Genomic DNA, 19,822 nt, shown 5'->3' with positions numbered 1-19,822 from the left:
CCTACAATTTTTTGTTTATAACGTAGTTTATACGGATTATTTTCAAAAAAATATACGTATTTTGGAAATGTTGAGTCGAATTACTCTAGAATCGATTAATTTTATGAAAGAAAACCTTTCAAACAGCCGTAGTCCGTAAACTATGATTCCTACAAAATTGATTCATAAAGAACGGAACGTATCTACCGTCTTATAGGGGGATCTACTGTAATTATAATTTGTCATTATAATTAAATTTATGGATCTGAAGATAATGATAAACAATGTTTGAGTGTTTTTGCTCTTTGTATATAACAAATATATACTTCAAATAACCTTTAATCCAATCCCAACAATATAATTATACTTGTATGCAGCAAATGTTTTTGACTATGCTGAATGGCTGAATGGCTTTCTTCAGACTTTCTTATATATATCAAAGTTCCAACAGAAAAATTAACATTGAACATTGAAAAATTGAATGTTTAAAACAGTTAAACCTAAATAAAACAGAATGTAGGAATCCTCCATTAATACAAACTGGAAGGGGGTAAGAAACATCGAGTTCACATTAACAGAGTATCATGTTTAAAACTCCAGTCCTTTTTCATTGCAGATCTGAAACAAGAAATTATTATTTTGAATACTATGAGTATATTTTAAATATTAAGTCAATCAGCAAAAATACTCTTTTCTGTTTAATTTATTTTGATCTTAATCTGATTTACAGTCCAGGTCAACAATCAAAACTGCATTACAGTATTCTGTTAGGCCTACAGTTTTCTAAATAAATTATCAATGGTAGTCTGTTTCTTCTCACATTTATAGCTACCACTTACATAATTACAAATGGAATGAAATGACTTAATGAAATTATAATTCATGTTCTCATCAGAAAAAATGGCATTGTGCATTGCAACTGTTGCAATGGCTTGAGAGCATGAAGGGAGAGGTTACCTATTCTTCTTCCTCTTCTCTTTCATTGGAAACTTCTTCCCCAAGTTCACTGCAGGTCCTTCTAACCGCTTCTTCCACTGCTGTATTTTCACTTGCTGTAACAAACGAATGCAGACATAACTGGAGAAATGTTTGAAAGTGTTTTTACCAGAGCAGTTTTTTCCCATTCTTGGAATGTTTATTCAGATTCATCAACACTCATTTTCTCTTCAGCAGCACTTTTTAGTTTGCTTTAATGAGTTTGTTTTTAAATAAATATCCTCAAACACCGGATTAATATAAAAATAATACCTCATCAAACCTTTAACCGGTATTAAATTTGATTAAGATTAGATAAAAACGTTTTCGGATCCTTCCCTGGGTCCTTTCTCAAGCACAGATTCTTCTTTAAAATTCGTTAAAAAGACCAGTAGAACGAACTTCTTTTGAATGCGACGTTCAAAAAAATATAAATCCTTCAGAACTACATTTCAAAAGTCAAACTAACGTGAATCACGTGCATTCCAGTATTCCGTAAACAACATTCGTTACGTAATGCCCGGTATTCTTAAAATGGTTTTAATGGATGTGTTACATTAACGAAAAATAAAAATAAAAGATCATATCCGTGGGAATGATGTTTTAATATCCAATTTACTATAAATAATTATGTACGTGTATCTTCCTTCTGGAGTAGGGCCTGCCATGCTAGGGACAGGGTAATTTCATCCGTCGAGTTAATAGGTGCTGAAGTGTAGTATGCTTTGCACATTTCCATTTGTTCCAAACACTTGAGGTGGTCTATAAAGGATGTGGTAATGAGGAGTTTGGCGTTGTCGAAGTTTACCAAAATCTCTGGGTCAGAAGCATATATTGATAACGATGTAGAACCTCTGTTGTGGAGGATGTCCCGTTGGTGTTCAGCCCATCGGACACCAATAGCACGTTTAGTGGCGCCAATGTAGACCAGTTCCCTTTCAAATCTATGGTCCGTTAGGGGGATAGCGTATACCCCTGGTAGTTTATCCTCGTTAGGTTTATCTTTTTCATTGCGCAGAAGCTTAAACATAGACGGGCACCTTCTGAAAGACAATCGTAAGCCTTGTTTTTTAGCGATTTTTTGATACAAGGATGTTAGGAACGGGTTGTATGTGACTGGAACAATGCGATGGTCTTGCTCCTCATTATCCCCATTCTGTGGGGAAGTAGGTGGGAGGCCAAAGCTGAATTGTTGTGCTAATTTATGGACCATGGATTTGAATCCATGTTGTAGGGCGATGTTATGTAGATATATAGGTAAATGTCTCTTCAATCCGAACAAAATTTCGGTAGACTTTCTCACAGCTCTACAGGTTAAAAATCTCCTTTATTGTTTTTCACATATGCATTTCGACGAACAAAATTTCGGTAGACTTTCTCACAGCTCTACAGGTTAAAAATCTCCTTTATTGTTTTTCACAGATGCATTTCGAGCAAGTTTAATTTTCCTGCCCCTCTTCAGTGCTACAAAACAAATTCATATTCAATTTACACAAAACAACTTTTCAGTAGAAAATGCTTACAAGACATAAAAAGACATTTTATAATACCTTAAGATTTCCCACATGTTTCTTCATCTCTTTTACAGTACTTGTACTATCAATTTACAATGTTTTTAAATTTATAATTCCCAATTTTCTCTTAAGGGCGTTTTACATCGAAATCCATATCATTATGCTACACAACTAATTACAAATTATAATTATTAGTAACATTTTAAATCACTTATTTATAACAAATTTTTTCCTTTAAAAAAATATTTACTAAAAAAAATACATACATGTTTTTCTTTAAAAGTGTCACAACAATAACAGAGTAGTATACGTTGTATAAACTTTAAAAAGGTTCAACATACAATAAAATTTTCATTTACACGACAATGTATAATCTTAGAAATATAAACTATTGACTTGTTGCGCCCCCTATCATGTTATACCATTGCTGGTCGATTTGCATGCCATTGGAAATGTTTATTAAATTATTACCATTGTATTTCATTATTTCTATATGTTCTTTGAATTTACGTTTATATATATTTTTCTCACAGTGTAGGATTTTAATATTATTTCTATCTATTTTGCAGTTACTATTTTTGATGTGGTTATACCAAGGTGAATTATCATGTTTTAACCGTATGGCAGCTTCATGTTCTTTTATCCGTAATTCCAAAGTTCGACCCGTTTCACCTATGTATTCTTTAGGATTTTGACAGTTGCAATTAATTTTGTAAACAGTTCCAGTTTTTTTCAATTTATCAGTATTGGTTTTGTATTTTCCTAATTTATTTGAGATTTTATTGGTCAAAGATTGTTACTAATAATTATAATTTGTAATTAGTTGTGTAGCATAATGGTATGGATTTCGATGTAAAACGCCCTTAAGAGAAAATTGGGAATTATAAATTTGAAAACATTGTAAATTGATAGTACAAGTACTGTAAAAGAGATGAAGAAACATGTGGGAAATCTTAAGGTATTATAAAATGTCTTTTTATGTCTTGTAAGCATTTTCTACTCAAAAGTTGTTTTGTGTAAATTCAATATGAATTTGTTTTGTAGCACTGAAGAGGGGCAGGAAAATTAAACTTGCCCGAAATGCATCTGTGAAAAACAATAAAGGAGATTTTTAACCTGTAGAGCTGTGAGAAAGTCTACCGAAATTTTGTTCGGATTGAAGAGACATTTACCTATATAATACGTAATACAGCTACCATTAGAAAATTCAACAAGTTATGTAGATAGTTCAATTCTTGGATTAAAGCCTCCTGTGTAGAGCTATGCGTGTGGGCCCTCTTAACTAGTGCTCTAAACGCTGCAATTTTATATCTGAACGGATCACATGAGTTCGCTGGGATATACGTTGGGAAGTGACAAGTTTTGCGGTAGACAGAAGTGTATATGGTGTCTGCTCCAAATGCGATGTCCAAGTCAAGGAAATGTACGGCGGAGTCACTATGCTGCTCAAGCTCTATGGCAAGGTCATAAGGATTGTCGTTCATCTGATTTGTAAAGAGGGTGATGTCGGGTTCGTGCCTCCATAAAATAATGATATCGTCTATGTATCGCTTGTACAATATGATGTCGTGGTTGAAATTCGGAATTATTTTATTTTCAAGCTGTCTGATAACCAGTTCACATAGTTTTCACAGAGTTTGTTTTTATAAAGCACTTTGCTATCACTTGGGATGCTACTGAATCCCATTCCACCACAATATTCCTTATGCAATCCAAGATGGTCCACTTTTTAAAGCAAAGGGAAAAGGGGTGGAAGAAGTTATTTCTAATAGTGATGTAATACACGTAAGTGTTATAATCATATATTTCTAACAGGCAGTGTCGTACCAGTCTCTTGTGATAAGCAGCCCTGGAACCTGAAATAACTTAATGCCTCAATCCAACAGCTGCAACTTTGAAGTGCAATTTGATGGCAAAAATACAACCTTGATGAAATACACAGTGGCGTGCCGTGGGTGTCAGCCGCCCGGGGCAGAGGAAAATTTTGGCTCTCTCTTACTTAGGTATTTCAATTTAAAAGACCAAAATTCAGTTTTGTCACAGAACAAGCAATGAAAAACTCGGTGATAGTGTAGCGACCTGTTAAAATGGTTCTATTGGATATTGGTGGTGTATATGAACGCAAATGAATCGTGCAAGCAAAAAAATAAAAATAATAAAAAGTTCAACAGGTTTCGCAGGAATTCCTCGGATGAAAAAGTTACTAATTCACCCGGCGAACCAATTTCCGGACTGTCCGGGTGATAGCACTATCGTCGGCGCGATGCAAGTATGGATTAAGATGTTTCAAATTTTTACGAGATATTATTATTATTTATTGTGAAATTTTGCCGCCCCCTAAAAAGTGCCGCCCGGGGCGAACCGCCCCTGTTGCCCCCACTACGATACGCCACTGGAAATACAGTTGTTGCTCTTTATCTAAATGGTGAGGGTGACAGCCATCTAAAATCAGCAAGATCTTTCAGTTCAGTCAGCACATTTTCACAGCAACCCCTTGTGAAAGATTACAGTAGTTATCCATGTGTTCTTATTGGCTGTGTATTTGCAGGGGAGGTGTGAAACAGGCTTCAAACAGCATGGTTTGAATCATACATGCCAATAACAAGTGGTGTTAACTTTTCACTTCCATCTGCATTGCAAGTCAGAAAGAGGTCATTCTCTTTTGATTTCTTTCCTCTGCAGCAAGTTTTCTCTTTGAACTGGAGAGTTCTGTTTGGCTTGCAATTAAAATTCCATTTCATTTCAGTTAAAAATATTGTTTGACTCTATGGCAATAGATCTGAAATGTTGTAGCCATGTTTCTGCTTTCTCCATATCAACTGCATTTTCTTTCCCACAGATTGACAAGTGATAGTTTTGCTAACAATTCTGAAAGCAACAGAGCCAGCCATGGATGCCTTGAAATCAACACTCATCTCTGCAACTTGTTTGGTGTTATCGTAGCACTAAACACCACAGTATCATAAGCTTACGCATTGCAAAACCACTCGCAGACTGCTTGGTTAATTGCAGATCTTTATGTAACATTTTAATCATCTGCAGCTGCTGGCTGAATCTATTGCACCTCTTCTCTTCAGATATGTTGACAGGGTTGTAGGGAGGAATTCCATACTGCTTTGCAATCTCTTCAAAAAATCTTCAATTTATCAGACAAAAACAGTTCTTTGCACTGACATTTGACATATTAAGTTCCTCTTGTTGCCATTTTCCTAACGTAGTGAGAAAAATAGGAAACCAATCAATACAATGCCATATGTGCAGTAACTGTAGTAGTTGTAAGTAACACTTCCATTCAAGCAAGGAGTGAATTGCTTTCCTCCAGTACTCATCACTGCATAGAATACAGTATGCAAGAGAGATGCAACACTTACCCACAGTATATAGTATATACACAGTATACTATATATACTAAAATCCTGTTAAAACATTTTTGAAGGGATGGCTTGGAAAAATACAGTATCTTAAGCAGGAAAGTATCTTAGGTGGGAAAGACAAAAAACTTTTTAAATCAGATACAGTACTTCATTACAGAAGAGGCACAATGAAATGCAACAGCTGCAGCTTTCTAAAGCACTGGCCTAGAGTGACCTACCTGTTTTTACTGCAAGCTTCTAGCATAACAGGTTCTAGGAAAAACATTGTGTAATATTTGGGCCAATACAGTACATGGAAAAATGTATAGTATTTAAATACAGTACTTACAACATGATAAACAGCAGAAGATATTCATTAGAAAGTCGAGATATCAAATGGAAACTGCATATTTGTACTGTTTTTAAAACCACTGGTCAGAAAAGAAGTCAGTGAACAATCATGGCAAAAAATTTAAAATTTTGAGGAGTTTTTTCAAATTCAAATTTGTTTATAGTTGAAATTTGTCAGCCAATTAAGAGCATAATTTCAATTTCTGAATGTTAAATGGTGGAATTGAAGAATTTTGATTAGAAATCTTTTAACTGTCAATACTGGAATCAAATTTAACTAAAATTTAGATTTCAAATGAAATTTAAGTTTGTTAGCATTGGGTTGTTATATTAATTAACTTCATAATGCAGTAATTCTTTATCAGTAATATTGAATGTTACACCAAACTCCTATCCTGAAATGATCCTGCCCATTGAACGATAGTGTAGTTTTTTAGTACAGTGGGATAATTCTCATTTAACACCAAGGAACAGTAAATTTCCATGATTATTCTTTCTTTATTAAAAATACTCAAACGGGATAAGGTCAAATATTTCCATAGGGTGAGCAGAGGAAAGAAAGTTGAACTGTTTCCCCAAAAAGCAAAAGGTTGGCATGTATATATGAGAGTAATTTTATATGCCAGCAGATTCATCTCTTGACACACTTTAACATATTTTATTTTAAATGTAACCATTGTAATAAAACACTATGATGAATGTTTTAAATGTTCAAACTTCCAACAGAAAAATTAAAACATAGTTTAGATAGCCATTCAGTATAGCCAAAAATGTTTTCTTTGAATAATTATATTGCTGGGAGTAAAGGTTATTTGAAATACAGTATAGAACTAGTGTTGCCACCAGGCTGGTTTTCACCTGGACAAGTTTTTAAATTCATGGTCTGGATTAATTATTGATTTGCCTTGTTTTTGTAGAAATTGTGAAATTATGATAAAACAAATTTATAAAAATATTTGCAAGTATTTTATTTTAATGGTTAAAGACTTTAACTTCACACCCCAACCCAAACTTATCCTTAAGCTAAGAGTGACAGAAAATTTACTTTTAAAATTCTAACTTGCAAATATCTCTAGCAAATATTAGGTTTGTTCCACCACAAGTCCCTAACTGGTTTAAAACTAGCATGAGCATTGTTCAGTTCTTGGCTGTAAAATGACATTGTGCATGCCTCATTGGGTTCAAATCCAAACCAGTCAGGGACCTGTGTTGTGTTGGTATGTGTTATTATTTATTATTCTTATTTTTATGTATTTCTTTTGCAATTAATATCAACATTGGACTGTTAATTAATTTTGGATATGCAACATGTGATTATTTCATTACTTTAATAATATATCATGTACATGTTTACCTTCTAATAAAAGAAATATTTATTTTCTACTCACAATAAAAAAAACTGTGGTCTGAAGACCATGTGTTCTGTTGTGCAACCAGCTCCTTTGGATGCAGATGCTCTCTACCNTAATCATATATTTTTAATCAATTTTAAATAAATAACAAATCCCATTGAATAATTTAATTTTACATTTTATATAACTATAATTTTAATCATAAAAAGACACTTCATGCAACAATCATATAAAATAATTTACACAATGTAGCGGTGTTACAATCACAATTTATTAGCTTAATTAAGACATACAGAAGACCCCCTTATAACACGGTAGATACATTCCGTGTTGTACAAGTCACTTAAATACATGAGCCAATCACAGCCTGGCACGTGTGCAGTTTAGTAGCTATGATTGTTTGAAAGGTTTTCTTCCATAAAATTAATCGATTCTAGACTAATTTGACTCAACATTTCCAAATCACATATAATTTTTTGGGAATAATCCATATAAACTATGCTATAAACAAAAAATTGTAGGATTACTTACCGAGTGCACATCGTTCGAAGATGCCATTGCTCATTGAATGATGGGCGTGTGTTTCCTGATAAATTATTTTTCTGTGAAAAATTTGCTGAACTTTGGAGACATCATTAATATAAATATAATTTTTATGGCTGTTAAATAACAAATGGTTTTTAGTAGGTCTGCTGCTTGTTTAAACTCAACGGTTTATGCAATGTCCGCTATTGGTCCAGATTTGACCAATCCTGTTGAGACACGAGTCGGATGTGACAATCTGTCTCATTCTTTTACCATGTTATACGAGCCTCTTTTAGCGTGTTATATAAACACGATCGCAATTTTTCCGCCGTGTTATACGAATCTGTCTTATATGAACCTGTGTTATAGGGGGGTCTACTGTACTCACTTGTACTTTTGACAGCTTACAGCCACCATCCTCAGATGAAAAAGAAAAATTGAATACAATTTAATTTTTGAACATTCAGTTATTGAACAGACTACTGTTTTAATATACTTGAGGGTTAATTCCAACCCAGCAGATTATCAGGGCTTGTCCACTTAGTTGAATCTTCAGGTTCCAAAAACCAAAAAATGAAGATGGTGGACAAGTCCTGATGATCTGCTGGGATGGAATTGAATGGACATTTTCAAATTATCCAAGGCACATGGATGGAATACAGAACAAAATGAAATTAAATTATATGATTTTTCAAAAATATTTTAAGTGCATAATAATTCACACCATACTTTCCAAAAACCCTTAAAAAGCAATTTAGTAAGACTTATATGATTGTGGGACATATGTAAATACAAAATTACAAGTTAAATCATTTGAATAAGGTTATCCACAATTGTAGGATTTCTATAATATTTCTAGGATTTCTAGGTGGGATTTCTAGGTGTATTGCAGTGTTACTGAAGATATATAGAGGGTCTCCTATATAAATAACTTCCTTCAATCATTGCACTGCTTAAGCTTAAGTAATTTGGTGTGTGTCCAAAGCAGTATATAATCCTGGTCTAGTATCTTTTGAGATAACTCAGTTGCTGTTCTGTTGTTTTTAATATCATCTTGATGTTCCAGGATATGGGACTGTAGCATTTTAGTAGTAGCCCCAATGTAAATAATTTCCTCCCCTGAGAGTAAGTGTTGTAATGGAATTTTGTGGACCCCCGAAATTTCATTTAATGTGTGTGTGTCTATTATTACATAACACTCTTCGTAGTGTAGGTTGGGGCTATAGGCAAAGTAAAGCTGTGCTTTCTAAAAAGACATGCTACTCTCAGCAACATAGGGCCCAAAAATAATATTGGGAGTTATACTACACTCAGTTCATCTTTGTTGCAGAGGAAAGTCTGCAGAAACAACTTGTTTTTGACCCAGTTTTAGAGATAATGAAACTTGGAAGGAGAATAGCCAGCATTGCACACAACCCTATTAATAAGTTTTAAATTCAAAAAGAAAATCAAAAAATAATAAGTTTTTTAATTCTTTGTTTACTAATGTCTGGGTGGATGGGAGGAGTGCACTCTGCAAATAGCAGAAGTAATTGTGGAATTTACAAAGTGAGAAGGCTGGAATATAGTCACAGGGATAATATGTGACACCCTGTTATTTTTATGTTATACAGAAAATAGCAATTCAGGTAATCTATGTATTTCCAGATCTAAAAAGGAGATTTTGGCATTTAGTTCTTCTTTCACAGTAAAGTTGATAGCTTTATTCATCTATATATATATCTGTCTAATTCATCTTCAGAGCCATCCCATGTAAGCAAGGTATCATTTATATATTGTAAATACAGGATTGGATAGTGGACAGCCAAAGGGGTGTTGAAAATACTATATTCTATATTCCTCATGATGAGCTCTGCCAAAATGGGTGAGAGAGGAAACTCACTCTCTGAGTCTGTATATACTACTATTGAATTGAAAATAATTGTTTTCCATGATGAGAAAGAGCGCATTCCACAAATGTGTGACACTTGTAACACTGGGTATCCAGAGTTAAGTAGCAGTGCATTTACGAGAATGATGGCTTCAAAATGTGGAACCAATGTATATAAGGAAATTACATGAATTTTATACAAGCAGTAAAAGCAAGTGGAAAGATTTTTTAACTTAGTGGAAATGACCATTTTAGCATCCAATGTGGCTGAGGTTACAAAGTCAGAGGGCAGAACTAAAGCTGTAATTTGTTTTGTGAGTGCCCTCTCTACGAAATATGTGGGATGAATTACTATGTACTTCTATAATTTTTTGAAAATATTTTAATTTAATTTCATTTTGTTTTGTATTCCATCCACATACCTTGGATAATTTGAAAAAGTCTGTTCAATAACCAAACATTCGAAAATTAATTGTATTTGATTATTCTTTTTCGCCTGAGGATGGTGGCTATAAGCTGTCAAAAGTACTAGCAAGTACTGTACATCTTAATTATGTTAATAAATTGTGATTGTAATGCCACTACACTATTGTGTTAACTATTTTATAACTATAATTTTAAAGAATAACTCTTACTTTCTTATTACATTCTGGTGTGTGGAGATGAATAAATTTTAAACAAATTAAAATCCACAATATAGCCTTCGAGTAAACATTCAATTGGCACCGATTTTGAGGAATGAATTAAGACTATGAACAATTAATCAATAAAGATATTTATTTTACTTTTCCTAACTGTTCATAGTCATAATTCATTACTTGAAATCGGTGCCGATTGAGTGTTTACTCAAAGACTATACAGTAATACCCCGACTTACACGAATTCGACTTACGCAGTTACTGCTCGGTCCCACCTATCGCGTAAATTCGGGGTATTACTGTATTTTGAATTTTAATTTATTCTATATTTTTAATCAAAGAAATTTTTTTAAAACTTAACATTAGAATTATAGTTATATATTTGAAAGTCAATTTTTAGATTAATCTAAATTAGGTTCATTCAAAAATATATAATTAATTAGCTAGTTCTCTGGATAAGATTATTTACATACAAATTATTTTTGATGCACAAACTCTACAAAAACATATTCTGTAATGCAATTTTAAAGAAAAATTCAAAATTGTAAAACTTGTTAATGAGTTTCAAATTTTACCTACTCTTAAAATTGTAATGGTTTGTTAAGTTTGCCTTCTGTTAAATGTTGTTCTTCAACTATAGTCTGCACAGCAAAAGAGTAGACATGAGTCAGCCCGAGCTGAAGAGTCTATGTTAGATTAAAGGGATGGAAGAAGATCTGTGGGAGTTGACACAGGGATCACAGTAATAAAATTTGTAAAAAAAATTAAAAGAATAAAATTATTTATGATAAACATACCCAAAAATATTTTAAAAATGTAAAAAACAAAACAGTTGAAAGAGATCAGATTAATGTATCAACTCCCGCATGTCTTTTTCTATCCCAGGCTGACTCATGTCTACTCTTTCTCTGTGAGGATTATAGTGCCATATTACTAAGGTTTATTGTGTTTGTATTAAATATATACTGGGTGGCTATAAAATAAGTATCTCTATTTGGAGTTGTCAGTAGTTTTTAAGGAATAACCCAAATGAAACCAAAAGTGATACACTTACTATTTAAGAAGGGGGAAAAGAATGGAACGAGAAAAAAATTGCAAATTGAGGGCACTATTGTGCCTATTGCTTCAATTGCCATTGTAATCAAATGTATACAGTGAAGGTGTCTCAAACTTAAGTGCTTTAAAAGGTAGCATATTACAACATGTATGGAGCATCATTTGCTTTGTGTTAATTCCTCAGTTGATTATGCTGTGCTCCATGTATGTACCATAGTCCAACACAGTGGACATACCAGTGTTGTGGAACCTGAACTGGATTGATCGTCAATGCAATGCAACAGTGTAACCACATTAACTATGATATTTTCCAATACTGGTATGCCATCAGTTTTTGCACCTTAATTCTTTCTTCTTGTATTACACATTACACTTCAAGCTTTACAGCACCCTCTATTGACAATTTATTAACTATTTTTTTTTTCTTGTTCCATTCTTCTTCCCCGTTCTTAAATAGTAAATGTACCAATTTTGGTTTCATTTGGATTATTATTTCAAGATACTGACAGTTCCAAATAATAGAGATATTTATTTTATAACCACCCCCAGTTTATATATATATATATATAGAGGGCTATTATAACAAAATAAGCAATATACAGGAGATTGCAAACATAGATATATAATTGTAAATGAGAAATATAGATGTTTGGCACAGTTTTTTTAAAATTTTATATCTTATTGTTTTGCTTTCTTTATTTGTGATTTTTTTTTAGATAATTATGGCTGATAATTTAATCAATGACCAATGAAAGTGGATAATCAAGCAAAAATTATTAGATAGAGAATACTGAAAAGGTTTGACAGAAATGAATTGAAATATTTGATACACCTCCACCAACTAGACTAACAATTTGATCAAATTTTATCACATAATATGTAAACTAGGTCTATCTGGAATGTCCAAAAAGTAGTTAACCAGTATTATTACCTATAAAAATGAAATGTTAGTTGGTCTGGCATTTAACTCAAAGCCTACAAAAATAATAATAATAAAAAAAAGACAGCTTCTGAGTTTCTTCTTTCCTGCAGATCATTTGGTTGTCTGATGTAGCATTTAGATTTAAAAATGTATCTGCCAAGGTTACTTCATTAATTATTACTGCTGTTCTGTATGATCTGAACTGCTGTTGAAAATTCTGTGAGATGTCTTTTTTTTATTCAAAACTATGATGATGGCATCATTTGAAAACTTCTTGGTCAGAGAAAGCAAATTTTAAACTTTCAAGAATTGTTAATAGGTACTGCTGTATTACAAAACAAAAAACTCCTATATAACAATTGATGAACTGTTGAATGAAACTGGGATTACAGTTTAAGCAAGCTTTTCATGTAAATGAGTCATTGGATCTATCTTTTTCAATATAAATATTTATTATCCAAGAACCACAATTTAGCATGCTGAAGGATATTGTAATGCTACAATTACAACTACAGTATGATAAAGACTTTTTGCAGCAAGATGGAACTTCTCTGCACTATGCTGTAATGGTAAATCAGTTTCTTAACAAAGAATTACTGCACTTTATAGCATGTAAAACACCATCCCCATTTCAGCACAGAATAAATTTAGTGTATATTTATGCATCCTGCATGATAAGATAACTATGGAAAGGTATATCATCATTATTGTATCATGATAAAGCTATTTAATTAATAACCATGACTTTGTAATCATTTGCATGTTTTTTTTTTCTGTAATAAAAACTGTATACCCATTTTTGCATCCCTTATATATAAACAATATCATATATTGCTCTCAATCAGAAAAGCTTAAGTAATATAAAATATTTTTTTATACTTTTTTCACACTATCCATGTTTTGATCAGATAAAATTCCAAACTGATTCTCAATCAATTGGCAATAGAAAGAAACTTTTCACAAAACATTATCATTCAGAAAACTTTCTATATTTGATTAAAATCAATATCAACATATTTTGTGTATGTATTTATAATAAAATCTAAAATTTAATGAATTATTTTGATTTTATAGAGAATTCTGGATAATGATATGTCCTTCATTTTTATGCAATAATGTTTTGTTGTTACCTTTAAAAATACTGTCTTATTTTAAATCAAATGATTTATAAATTTCCTTTTTAATAATCATTTTTAATATTTAAGAGTGGATAATTAAAGCTAAAGCATCTTAAATGTTTCTCAATTCCAATTATGTACTGTACATTATTTTATTGTTATATTACTTGCTATATAAAAATATTTCATCATGACACATGTAAATAAACCTGAATATTTTTAGATTTCATCTAACAACGCTTTTCTTAATCATAAAAGAGTATGATGTATGCATTATTTTCTATTATCAAATGTTACAGAATTGTACATAATTATTATAAACACATTTTCCAATTAATCATTATATAATCCAGTAATTGACCACCTATTTTCCTGACATCTAAAATTCCATGGTTCTATCTATAAATTATTCATAATAGAAAAGTATGAAAGGTTTATATAAAATAAGAAACAAATTATAGTAAAAAAAAAAAGAGAACCTATAACGTGTACTTTTTTCCATAAATTCGAACTATTTTCAATTAGAATATCTAAATGACAATACAAGCAGTTAGCTATAAAATGTAAAGTCCAGAAGGTTGACGAAATAAGCTGATAATTTCATAATTTATTCATTTCTAAAAAAAATCCATAAATCATTTAATTTGTGGTTTTTAATGTAATTTAAACTATTCATTCTTACACTGAATTTCAGTTACATTTCTTTCTTATTAATTTTAAAATTTATATATTGTTACGGTTAGTGGATAGAAATGAGACGTTTAAATTACAATCAATAAGCTCATTTTCTTTGCGAATTCATGCAATAAACCACTAGTTGTGACAACNCCGGGAAATCCAATACCAGCTGTTCTCAAGGTCATCCAGCTGTAAACACAAATTTCGCAGAAAGGCGAGACAATGGAAAATAAAGTTTGAAGCTTTTTCTTCAAAATTAACGCATTTCTTTCGTTTTTTCAGTTTAAAGTATTTTTTAATGTTTAATTATAATGTAATTAAAAATTAATCGAGAATCGAGCGGTGAATGGTTTAATTGGAATAATGAATCTTAATTCTAATAATTAAACGTTAAAACATAATTACTTTCCATATTTTTAAACTTTTATTTATAAGGCAAGAGGAGAAAAATCAATAATATAAAAAATTGCAAAATTTTACTGGTTTTATTGCTTCTTACACAAGTTTGCAATTCTGTAAAAGTTAACTTTTTTCAGCTAAATTTGGGTCAATGGACGTGTAAAAGTGGACTGAACGTCTTTAAAAAACATCTTAAGAATGCATTCAAGAGCATGTCATAAAAAACATACCTTTTGTTGCATCGAATTTGTGAAATTTTATAAAAAAAGTATCACTTTCTTTCTTAATTAAACTTCATTTTTTCATATAAAACGGGTTTAAAATGTGAGTGATGCACATTTTAAGTAACGAAATTATCAATTTATATCAAAAGGAGCAGAAAAATAAAGTAGAATAAGTGACATTTTATTTAAAAAGTAGTTTTATAACTGACAGGTATTCGAGACACACACACAAACAGTATGTAACTTATATATAAACAAACCTGTGAACAACGGACACTGACAGAAACAAAAATGGCCGTTATTTTAAGTTCGATTGTAATTATAATTAATTCTTCGATTCAATATGGGGGTTGATAACTAAATTTCTTAAGGCATAAATGTTAAAAAATAGAAAAAAGACACCTGTATACATATTTATTACACTATTCTAATTTATTCAATATTTATATATTTAATGTTACACTATCTGGAACCTGTGACCAGTGCTCTGCGCGTATATATTGTATATTGCTTGACAAAGTGGTGACCCCGGTGCTGAAAGTGGAACAGTTCCTATATTTACATATTTGTTTATTCAATAACTGTTTTGTACGTTTGTTTTGCTTCAAATTAAATGTTTTTGGCTAATTTTCCATCTTTGGACATAAAAAAAATAATAATTTGTTATTTCAGTCATAACAAAAGAAATTTTCAATTCATTCAAATAAAATAAAAGTCTGCACATTTTGTCTAAATAAAATATGTAATGTTAATTAAATTTCCAACATTATAATTAATTTAATAGTTTTTTCAATGTTCCTCTAACTTTTTTTTTTAACAAAATAAAGTTTCTTGTTATTGGAATGATTTCATTGCAATAATATACTTAATACCACTTTGCTTCTATAATTATTGTACAAAAATTAAACAAATATGCAGAATATAAAATTATAAAAATAATAAACAACAACCAAATAACAAGAGTATGAAACTAATAAAATTGTAAAATTTTGGTCATGTGTTTTTATAATGATAGTCCAAAAAGAGACCTCCATGCTATCAATAGTGAGTCTACATCTTGGTTGACATAAGGGTGTGACTATGCAGACATGAGCAAGCGAGAATGTGTGGTAAGAAGAGGTGATGATGTTTAACATTCTCTGTTTCTTGTTCTCATTTGTATGGTTGTAATAAATGAGAATGAGAAACAGAGAATGTGAAAAGTCATCACCTCTTCTTGCCACATATTCTCACTTGCTCGCGTCTGAATAGTCATACCCTAAGAAAGACTGCATTATCATGGCAGAAAGAGTTTGTTTATGAAGCATATTTAAGGCGTGAATCTTATTTTTGACATACTACAAACTGGAAGGAATGTGGAAAATAATTATTCAAGATCAAATTTGGTATCATTACAATTCATAAAAATTGTTTGACATGAATATATATTTTAAACTACTTCAAAAATAAAATCTTATTAACAAATAACATTCATTATTCATTAAGGAAAGTTTATTTTTATTCATATTATTGTTAAATATGACAAATGAAAAAGAAATATCTCCATTGTACATTTCAGCTTTGGTAATTTTTCCACTATAGCACTTTCATTAATTTGAGTAAGATAAAGTAAGATCTAGTTCTATAGTGGACCAATTTTTTTGATTATTATGATGCATAAAGTGTTGGTCTTTCAAAACTTACAATAGAATTCTTTTCATCCAGTCCTTATGGAATTGAATAGGACCTATCAGTAACTTTTATTACTATAAAATCTCTTAATTATTTCAAGTTTATAAAGAATAATTGTGTACTGTACTTCCATTTGTCAGTAACATGTTATATATTAGACAATAATGGACAAATTCAATCTACAATGACATATCTGAAGGCAATAAACTTATATACAAAACTCTAGAATAGTGATAGGCAAACTACAGCTCTTGGGCCAGATGTGGTCAGCCTAGAGGTTCTATCTGGCCCACCACAGATTTTAAAACAGTAGTATAGAAATTTTCAATTTCAATGTTTTAAAAAAAATTCATTTAAGGGTGTGTTCTATTTTTGCATATGCAAAATATAGTTGTAGAAATTGACTAAAAGTTTTGCATATGCAAAAAATGAAACCTGCCAAAATAAATATGCATAAAATTATTAAAATATATTTATTTGCTTTTATATTTAAATTAAGAAAATAATAATAATAATAATAAAAAGAAGATTTTGAAAGAAGAATTTGAATTTACCACTTAAGGGTTTATATTAACGACAACAGAGGTGCTAATACTTGTCCACATGATCACATCAAATAATGTTAGTTGGTTCAGGAATGTGTGCTAAGCAGGAACCTACTATTGAATGGAGAGATGGCGGACAGGCCGACACATTCCAACTTCATAAATGTTGTATGTTAGTGTCATAGTGGTGAATTTATTAAAAAGTAATATTGTTGTTGATGCTTGTTAGTTTTATTGTGGATATTCATAAAATATTTCAACCCCCAAAGTCCACTAAAAAAGTAAAGTTGATTCAGAGTGCCCTGTTTTCAAAGATGAATGGACCTGGAAGTACAGTACTTTTTCACAGTTGCAAAGGATAAACCACTGTCTCATCTGCTATGGAACCTTATCAGTCTTCAAAGAATACATTTTCCACCATTTCACTTCAAAGCATAAAAATTCCAATTATGAAGCAATGTCCAAATATGAAAAAGCAGATCTTCACAAAAAATTATGAGGTCACCAAAATTTTTTTTAAGATAAGGTGTTCTCAGAAAGCAACTACACATGCAATAAATAATATTGCTAAAAGTAACAAAGTGCTCTCTGATGGGGAGTTTGTTAAAACATCACAAACTTGGAGCATGTGTTTATGTCCTGACAAGAAAAAGGATTTTGAAACTAAACTTATCTTGAAAATCTGTGACTTCTAGAGTCAAAGCCATAAATAAAATCTGATATCACAGTTGGAGTCAAACATCGGTCAATTTAAATTCTGCTCTATTACTATGGATGAAAGCACTGATATAAATGATACTGCTAAGCTAGTATTAGAGGTGTTGATGAAACTTTTCTATTAATGAGGAATTGGCATGCATGTGGTTGTTAAAGGGAACAACAACAGGGTCTGATATTTTTCATGAATTTCTGGAAGGGCTCTCAACTTCAACTTTGAAAGTACCCATAACAAATATATGTAATATTATGACCGATGGAGCGCAAAGTATGACAGGGAAAAAAATCTGGATTTGTTGGGATCTTTAATCAAAATACCCCAAGAATAATGTTGTTATCTTTCTACATCATGTCATACATCAAGATGCCCTGTGTAAATCTGCCTTGAATATGAAACTTATGCTTGATATAATTGTGAAGCTTGTAAATATTATTTGATCTTGTGGGCTCACTCACAATTTCAAGATTTTATTGAGTCCATGCAATCTGAATACTCTGACATGCTGTTTTACAAGAAAGTAAGGTGGCTTAGTGCAGAATGCTTCTTCAAGTGAGTTTGGCAGCTGAAAGATGAGAGACTCATTCTTCCATGAGAAACAGTGGTCTAATGAAATGTGAAATGTTGGAAGATACAGCACGTCTTTCAGACTTTGCATTTTTCACAGATTATCTCTGTCATATGAACAAGTTGAATGTCAAAATTCAAGGAAAAAATGAATTTATCAATGATATCTGGGGTAATGTCAGAGGTTTTAAACTAAAACTTGTTCTGTTTGCTAATCAGCTAGCCAAGAACAACTTGTCTCACTTCTCAAGATTAAATTCAATAGCCCCAGTAAATAAAGACAAGCTTAAGCGCTACAAAGACGGCCTGAGAAAACTTCATCTTTAATTTGAACGAAGATTTCAAGACTTCAGTGCCATTGAAAAAACTTGGATATTTTCAGATGCCTTTTTAATGTGGACTGTGAAGTAGTGAGACTGGACTTGCAGCTTGAATTAACTGATTAATTGAATTGCAATCTAACAATCACCTCAAACAGTTGTTTCTCAATGTCCCAAAATTAGAATTCTACAAGTCTTTGTTGAAATCAAGTTCCCAAATGGATATATCATGCCTAGAAAGTTAGTGCTATGTTTGCTTCATCCCTATATATGTGAACAGATGTTTTTTACAATGAAACTTTAGAAGAGTTGTATTAGAAACATACTGACAGATAAGCATTTAACTTCACTTCTCAGAATTAGTATTTCCCAGTTCAACCATATTATGAGGAACTTTCAGAAATGGAGTCACAGCTTCATTTATTGTATTACTATTAAAGAATTTTCAAAATATACCATTTTTTAGTCTTTATTGCATTTTATATTATATTATATTGGCCTGCCAAAATTTTTTCTTTTGTTTTTTTGGCCCATTCATAAAGTTTGCCAAAGACCTAAAAGACCTGGCAGCATAACTGGCTAAACTTGGTACTCTTTGGCCTACCTAGGCCTTTCTGCCACAAAAACTTTAAATCCAACCAACCAACAAAAAGTAGGTTTATTTCTATGGAATATAAAAAACATCTGTGGCCTATGGCTAAATATTAATTAAGAACATAAGTAGAGATGGCCAGATCTTGACTGAAAATGTTTCTAATAAATTCCTGAAATTAGCAAAAAGTCATTGTAAAATGAACAAATAACTGCAGGGGTTAGGCTGCATAGGCCAAAATTGCCAATTACAGTAGACCCCCGTATAATTACGATTCCTATAAAACTGCAAAAAAAAATTGCGATAGTATCCGTAAAAAAGGTAAAAAAAAAAACTCCTATAATTACGTAAAACGTCATCGGGTAGCTGAACTACTTTCCCACCGTCCGTAGCGCCATGCTAGGGACATTTAGGCAGCTAAATTGAGTTTAGTTTCGTCTGTACATATAATTATATAT

The 19,822-nt window shown here is 31.5% G+C and overlaps 1 protein-coding gene and 1 pseudogene across 1 annotated transcript in view; one reads left to right on the top strand and one right to left on the bottom strand.

Moving 5' to 3' along the window:
- LOC111631942 (protein bric-a-brac 2-like) overlaps positions 1 to 19,822 on the bottom strand; it is a 221,610-nt gene that overhangs the window by 1,011 nt on the left and 200,777 nt on the right. The gene's annotated exons all lie outside the window — the stretch shown is intronic.
- On the top strand, positions 13,012 to 18,779 carry LOC111632314 (annotated as a pseudogene).

This window comes from Centruroides sculpturatus, unplaced genomic scaffold (genome assembly GCF_000671375.1).
Source record: "Centruroides sculpturatus isolate CEXI.00-Female unplaced genomic scaffold, Cexi_2.0 scaffold72, whole genome shotgun sequence".
Taxonomy (NCBI): Eukaryota; Metazoa; Arthropoda; class Arachnida; order Scorpiones; family Buthidae; genus Centruroides; species Centruroides sculpturatus.
Note: the sequence above shows the minus strand (reverse complement) of the source record. Positions and strands in the feature narration are given on the sequence as shown.